This window comes from Sinocyclocheilus anshuiensis, unplaced genomic scaffold (genome assembly GCF_001515605.1).
Source record: "Sinocyclocheilus anshuiensis isolate Anshui unplaced genomic scaffold, SAMN03320099.WGS_v1.1 scaffold338, whole genome shotgun sequence".
Taxonomy (NCBI): Eukaryota; Metazoa; Chordata; class Actinopteri; order Cypriniformes; family Cyprinidae; genus Sinocyclocheilus; species Sinocyclocheilus anshuiensis.
Window position 1 is genome coordinate 647,721 of NW_015542339.1, and position 8,653 is coordinate 656,373.

The 8,653-nt window shown below is 36.1% G+C and overlaps 1 pseudogene; it reads left to right on the forward strand.

Moving 5' to 3' along the window:
• LOC107691173 (zinc finger protein 729-like) overlaps nt 1–8,389 on the forward strand; it is an 18,885-nt pseudogene extending 10,496 nt beyond the window's left edge.
• Nucleotides 8,390–8,653: the final 264 nt, after the last annotated feature.

Genomic DNA, 8,653 nt, shown 5'->3' on the forward strand with positions numbered 1-8,653 from the left:
TATGACTCTCTCTCCTCTCCACCTGTAGCTGGTGTGTGGTGAGCGCACTGGCACCATTGTACTGTGGCTGCCGTCGCATCATCCAGGTGGATGCTGCACACTGGTGGTGGTTGAGGAGAGACCCCACCCACATGATTGTAAAGCACTTTGGGTGTACAACAATACACAATAAAACGCTATATATATGCATCATTCATTCATTCCTCCATCATTAAAAATGGCTTCTATCACTCCAATTCTTAAAAAGACTGGTGCTGATCCCAATAATCTAAATAATTACAGGCCTATTTCTAATCTCCCTTTTATTTCAAAAACACTTGAAAAGAACAGTAGCAGCTCAACTTGAATCACATCTGCAAAGTAATGACATTTACGAGCATTTTCAATCAGGTTTCCGACCCAAACATAGTACAGAAACAGCTCTTGTTAAGGTTATAAATGATCTTCTCCTAGCTGCTGATTCTGGTCTTCTGTCTATTCTTATGCTTTTAGATATTAGTGCTGCCTTTGATACTATTAGTCATTCAGTATTATTGAAACGGCTGGCTTGCATAGGAATAGCTGATAATGCGCTTCTTTGGTTTTCATCTTATTTAAGTGACAGAAAACAGTTTGTGCAGATTAAGGATACATGTTCAGATCCTTTCTCAGTTACTCATGCCATTCCACAGGGGTCAGTGTTGGGTCCGCTTTTATTCATCATTTATATCCTACCTCTTGGTCGTATTTTTCGTTCTTATGGTACTGATATCCATTTTTACGCTGACGACACACATGTGTATATTTCTACAAGACCTAATGTTTCTCATCCCCCTCCTGACCTTACTAAATGTTTGCAGGGCATTCATATTTGGATGACAGATAATTTTTTAAAAGTTAAATACCAATAAAACAGAAGCCCTCCATGTGGGTTCTAGGTATGTTTGATCTAAAACTCAATCCTTTACCTTGTTTATTGACAATTGCTGTTAATTTTTCTACCCATGTGAAAAGTCTTGGGGTTATGAAATCTTTCAAAATTACAGCAGTATAAAACCACAGACCAGCAATAAAATGTAAATTTATAATATCATGGATTTAAAAGTACAGGTCACACAATCTTATACAGCTAGTCAGCTAACTGTGTTCTGTAGCATCTGCGCTATGTTGCTAACTATCTTTTGGATCTAACTGTAATTATTTCCCATATCCAAGTTCCAGGTTATAATATGCAAAAGACTAAACATTAATCTCTTAATTTTACAGTAAGTAGAGAAACTTACCCAAAATAAAGGCTTAAACATCTAAAAATGCACATTTAAAGGGATCCTCTTTTGGTAAAAGTTGTCAGACAGCTTTCAAAATGGCTGCCAGACAGTGTGAACACATGAATACCCATATCTACCAAAATTACAGGAGGTATGTAGTAACAAACAAATCAATTGGTTAAGACATCAAGTATGATAATACATTATTTTTTCTTTTTATAATCTGAGCTCAAAAATGGAAGTGCGCTTAATGGGTACGTTTACCCTAATTGTGTCATTGATCAAAAATATTTAATAGTTCTAACTACAGAAACACTACACTACATGAGCCTATAATGCTTTAAAAAATAATTGGATGATCAATGTACCTAATTCATGCAAAGTTTCAGGGACATATAAATAATTTTATGAAAATGCATCAGAGTGAAGTGGAGGAGAAACCTCTGAGTCACTCGAAAACTAAAAATAAATTTTTTAAGAAAAGACCTGAGAAATCTTTCACCTGCACTCAGTGTGGAACGAGTTTCACATACAAAAACGCTCTTGAGATTCACATGAGAATCCACACGGGAGAAAAGCCACATGCATGTGATCAATGTGAAAAGAGTTTCCCATGCAAACAAAGTCTTAAGATTCACATGAGAGTTCATACTGGAGAGAAACCGTATGCATGTGATCAATGTGGAAAGAGTTTCCCATACAGACGAAGTCTTGTGTTTCACATGGAGGTTCATACTGGAGAGAAGCCGTTCACATGTGATCAGTGTGGAAAGACTCTTTCCGGCTCAGACTGCATTGGTTAAGTTTATGGGTCTGTCATGTGATGAATGACCGACTCAAACCTGAAGACTCGTCAGATAAGAGGTGAGGTAATCATAGACTGAAGACCCAGGTAAACAATTAATTAATATTTTCTGTTTCTTATAGCATTATAGTTTTGTATGTAGTTTTGACTTTGCAGGCAGCGTTTTTGCACAAAGGCACTTCATGAAACTGATTTCGGACAGGCTTCTGAGGCAGCGTAAGGGTTTAATGATCTACAACAAAATAGAACGAGTTTTGATTATACTAAACAAATATTTAATTATCATAATACTGATTTCTCGCTAGAAATTACATCAAAGGTTTAAAAAGTTAGTCAGAAACATACATTTACACACAAACTGACCACCAAACGCAACTTTCAGACGCCATCTTTATTTATTTTTTTTATCCCAACCGTCACGGAATGGTACGCACAGGATTGTGGGATATCAAAGGCAGCGAAGGATACATTTATGCTGCCTTCAAATCATAAGAAGGTACCTCCGGAGACAGGAAGTGAAGCAGAATTTGGATTCGGACGTGCCTTCATGCCTTAAGCCTTGGAATGCTGCCTCCGAAGGCAGCATTTTAGAGCTTTCGGACGCAGCCGTTAATCTCGCCTCACCGTGATGACGTCACCAGTCGCGCCTTCAGCTCATTCAGTCAGCGTCGAGTCTTCTGAGGAGAGGCGAGCAGTTCACGGTATTTCTCATATTTACACTACCATCAAACACTTTATAGAGTTTAAGCAACATATACAGGCTCATTTGTGCATTGTTTTCATCGGGTACATCTTTTCTGGCGTCTTTCTACTGAAATGAACATTTAGTGCAGCAGCAGCAGCAGCGAGTATGAGAACATTATAACTATTTAGTGCATGAAGACCTGAGCGATTTTGTGTGCTTTTGTATGTTCGTTTGTTTCAATGTTTGGACTTTTAATGCCACTGTTACTGAATGTTAAGTCATCATAAGTCAAAGTTTCAGATTTGTCGGGAATTTTTGATGCTGCAATTTAATTATTATTATTTTTACTTTTATTTCTCTTTTGGCATTTGGCATTGACTGATCAAATTTGTTATATTTACTATATGTTGTTAAAATATAGTGTAACAGGAACTTATAAATAGTTTTTGTTTTGTCCATATACGGTAGTCATATTGTGAGAAATGTATTATCTTCCAATATAGCTGTTGTATAGGCGTTCCAGTATATTCTGACTCAGTTTCTAACAGCAAACTCTCAGAATAAAGTGAGATGATCTGCTGATGATCGTGAATGGCTTGTTTAATAGCTGATAGTCTGAGGCTCATCAATATTAACGAGCTGCTGAAAAGACTCTTTATTTTATGTCAATAGTTCCTGTTTTCACATCATTTATTATGCTGATGTCTTCAGATCTCCTGTAAATTGACACTTAAAGCTCAATTAATTGGAGTATCTGTTTATTTGGTAATGATTTAGGTTACAGCCTGCAATGTACCGCGTAATTAAACAGAATTTACAGTGTACCTATTTGTAACTATAATAGAGTACCTCCAGAGTACCTACTCGTAGGTATAAGGGAACAATATGCAACGTTTGGGGAATAAGGGGGTAATAATATGCAAAATTATAAAGCATCTATACGGTAAGTATTTTATAACTAAAGGGCACCTATTCTGAAATTACAAGTAGGTGGTATGTATGACACACAGACCGCATGTAACAAGAGGGTAACAAGGGATCAATTTAAATTACAGCCCACGGATGTTACACTTACACAGTAACTACACGGAAGAAGAGGGCAACAAGACATCACTTTAAATTACAGCCCACGGATGTTACACTTACACAGTAACTACACGGAAGAAGAGGGCAACAAGACATCACTTTAAATTACAGCCCACAGATGTTACAGCTAACTACATATAACAAGGGTGTATGTTTGCACAGTAGTTAAGAAAAATGTTTAGAGTTACAAATAGGTACGTTGTAAATTCTGCTTAATTGCTCGGTACATTGCGAGCTGTAATCTAAAGCGTTACCGCTTATTTCTCACTCAGATCTGTACATTTATTTATGTTTATGCTTTCAGCTGTTTTTCTTACAGTTCTTTACTACTTTTCTAGATATCTGTTGATATTTTAATAAGGAAGCATAATAATTTTAGAATTAGCAATAAAAAAATAATTAGCATGTGAATTAGCATCAGTTGCTTTATGATAGACAGACATAAATGCTTAAATGTGTCAATATGGGTCAAAGACCAAAAGGTGTTTTCAAGCATCAAAAATAATACAGCTTTCACTTTCTTTGTGTGAATTTATTTATTTTTTTATGAATAATAAATGTTTAATTTTCTGAACAAAAAAAAAGACTAAAATGAATGTCATTGAGTGTAACAATTTGTTTCTATGTCCAAAACATTTTGACATAAATATATCTGTTACACTGAATGACGATGGAACATTATTTTGCTCATATTTAGACATTTGATTTTCTCTAAAGTTATTTGAAACATTAAAGCGGACACTTTACTTGCATTTAATATGCTTTCTATGTACATAAAGTCAGTTTAGTAAATGTAATTTAATGCAGACACTAAAAAGTCTCCTTTTTGACCATGTAAAAACAAACAACCAATATAATCTGATTTAGACAGATCAGCTCCTCCAACCAAACTGCAATTCAGTCAATGAAGCCCCGCCTCTTGTAATTCACAGTCAGTGAAGCTCCGCCCACAGTAATTCACCAATAAATGCTGGAATTTTCCCGTCAATTTACAAGTGCAGACGAACATCAAACCATCAGGAAGAAGTGAAATCTGCAAAGACTTAGTTTGTTAAAGAGGACAGAGAGAACATGAGTGACCCAGAACCCTGCAGAATGAAACACACTGAAGAACCGAGAGGTTGGTGTTTATTACACAAGAATGTTAAATGTTTTGGAAGCTTTTGAGTTCAAAGGTTTTGACACATTCTTAAAATAATTAAAAAGGGACGTTATATCAGATGAAAACATTCTAAAGTTAGGTTTACAATGCATGGTTCTGGCTTTATGGATGTGAAATTTACCCAGTAGACAAAAGCAATAATACAATATGTTCACGATCTTTGTCCTTAGAATGAAAATCTGACAAAAAAATATATATATATTCTGTCATTTCTATCATTTTGTTACAGCAGAAAAAACTAACATGGTAATTTCTGACCAGAAAGACTTGGGGAATGGGCAATGATAAAACAGATGTAGATTCTTCATCAATATTACAAAATAAACACAATGAAGATATATTGTCAGAAAACCTGCTCAAGGATAAATTACAAGGGTAGTATATCTAGGCACAATTTTAAAATGTTGTTTTTAATTTTACTTGGGATAAAAAGTCTGTGAGGAAAGGTCCATAAGTTTTTCAACTCATAGTTTGGATAACAGATTGTGCTTTAGAGGGGCTTCCTGGAATTGAAGAAAGGGCATTTTTAATCTAATACAGAAACACCATTGAATGCAACTGTAGGGAAATTATTGTTTAAAGCACATTTATGTTATGGCTATTTAAACAAAGTTTTTAAACTAACAGGGATACTTTAGCTTGTATGATATTGCTGAACTATATCATATCTTATAAATATAAAAACACAAATGCATACAGGGATATTTGTGCTTTCATATCTTGAATTATAATAGGCTTCATCACACAGTCAATGCTTTTCGACTCTCAACACGTGTTTTTGTGTGTTTTTCTCAAAGTGAGTGACAAACTCCATAATGTCAGCTCACACATCATTAAAACAATGGCCGTATTATGGTATGATAAATATTTCACACCTCATATGAGAAGTGCCAATCTTCTGTTGGTCACACGTCTTCACTTGATATGAATTCACAGGTGAAACTTGAACTTTGGAATGTAGCAAAATTCGCTTGAGTTCGTGTTTCAGTTTCCTGCGTTTGAATGGAAGTCAATGGAATTAAACGTGCAGCGTTTCCACCCCTTAATCATTACAAAGTTTGTGAAATAAATTAAATGTCAGTCTAAAGGTGGTGTCAAAATGATGCCCATTTTTAATGTTAATATTACATTAGATAATTGGGTAGCACTTTATTTTACATTCCTGTTCCGCATGTACGTACTATGTACTTAATTACAAAAACTGGGTAATAACTAGGTACTAACCCTGAACCATTAACCCATGTAGTTACCTTATATTACTCAGTATTTCTTGGGTAAGTATACTGTAAGTACACTGCAAGTGCATAAACTGTAAAATAAAGTGCAACCGATAATTGTGTCATTGATCAAATATATTTAACAGTTCTCAATACAGAAACATGGGATTTGTGGCTAAAATGTTCTAAAAATAATAATTGGAAGATCAATGTGCCTCATTCATGCACAGTTTCAGGGTCATATAATTAATTTTTAAAAATGCATCAAAATGTTTGGGTCCCGCTTTATAGTAGGTGGCCTTAGCTACAGTGTACTTACATTTAAATTAGTCATTTGATACAATGCGTGTATTGTGTACACACGTTTTTACATTGTACTTATATTTTAAAAATACCTGCATGTAATTACATCTGTAATTAATTTCTCTAATTACATTTATAATTACAGTGTTGATTCATCCCTTACACCTTAACCCACCCTTAAACCTATCTTTTCTTTTTTTATTGACAGAAATTTAAAACTTGAAAATTCATTTTTTTTCTTTCATTTCAGACCCGATGGAAGAGAACGAGGAGAGTGAAGAACTGAGTGAAGTGGAGGAGAATCATCATGTCAAACCTGGAGAAAAGCCTCCGAGTCGCTCGAAAACTAAAAAGAAATTTTTAAAGAAAAGAAGAGCTGAGAAATCATTCACCTGCACTCAGTGTGGGAAGAGTTTCTCATGCAAAAACAATCTTAATGTTCACATGAGAGTTCACACTGGAGAAAAGCCATTCAAGTGTGATCGCTGTGGGAATCGATTCACACAAAAAGAAAGCCTTAACTTACACGATGATCCACACGGGAGAAAAGCCATTCAAATGTGACCAGTGTGAAAAGAGATTCTCAAACAAGCAACATCTTAAGTTTCACGAAAGAGTTCACACTGGAGAGAGGCCATTCACATGTGGTCAGTGTGGGAAGGGCTACACACAATCATCACACCTTAAAGGACACATGAGGATCCACACTGGACAGAAGCCGTATGTTTGTGATCACTGTGAAAAAACATTCTCAGGGAAACATAATCTTGATGTTCACATGAGAATCCACACTGGAGAGAGGCCGTTCACATGTGATCAATGCGGCAAAACATTTCTTGATTCATCAGCCCTGAAGAAACACCTGACAGTTCATACGAAAGAGAAGCCACATTCATGTTCTTTATGTGGAAAGAGTTTTTCTCGGCTGCGAACTTTAAAATTACATCAGAAAACACATACTGGTGTAGGAGCTCATATGTGCTTTAACTGTGGAAAGACTTTTACTTCGGAATCCCATTTAAAACAGCACCAGATTATTCACACTGGAGAAAAACCATACAAGTGTTCACACTGTGACAAGAGATTCAGTCTGTCAGAACATCTGAAAAGACATGAGAGGATCCACACTGGAGAGAAACCACACACGTGTGATCAGTGCGGGAAGAGTTTCACACACAAAGAAAGTCTTAGAGCCCACATGAGTATCCACACGGGAGAAAGACCACACACATGTGATCAGTGTGGAAAGAGTTTCACTCAGTCATCAACCCTTAAAGTACACATGAGGTTCCACAGCGGAGAAAAGCCATATGCATGTGATCAATGCGACAAAAGATTTCCTGAGACATCATCCCTGAAGAGGCACCTGACAGTTCATACGAAGGAGAAGCCACATTCATGTTCTTTATGTGGAAAGAGTTTTTCATGGCGGCAAAATTTAAAATCACATCAGAAATTACATAACGTTGTGAGAGATTATATGTGCTTTGAGTGTGGGAAGACTTTTATTTTGGAAAACCGTTTAAAACGGCACCAGAGGATTCACACTGAGAAAAAACCATACAAGTGTTCACACTGCGACAAGAGATTCAGTCAGTCAGCACATCTGAAATCACATGAGCAGATCCACAATAGAGAGAAGCCACACACGTGTGATTAGTGCGGAAGGGGTTTCGCTATGAAAAGTCGCCTGAAGCTACACATGAAGATCCATGCAGTAAAGAAACCAGACCACCGTGATCAATGTGGGAAGAGTTGATGTTGTGTGTGTTTTAAGTGCTGGAAGTCCTACACTACAGATGCTGAACTGAAAGCACCAAAACATCACTCTGTACAAAAAAAAAAAAAAACTTTTAAGTGTTCATACTGCAACAAGAAATTCAGTCTGTCAGAAACCCTGAAAGCACATGAAAGGATTCACACTGGAAAACCTGGAAAAGTCAGATTTTCATGATATGTCACCTTTAAATAATATTCTCATAGTTGTAGCATGAGGAATCAAATCTTTTAGATTTTAGTGATCGAATAAAGAGTATAATAGTTCGTAGTTAGACTTTCATGTGTGTTCTGTCAGTGGAATGTTCTGTCTTTGTGCAGAATATTCTCTCCAGCTGTTAAACATATATCCAAACCCTGGGTGCCACGGGT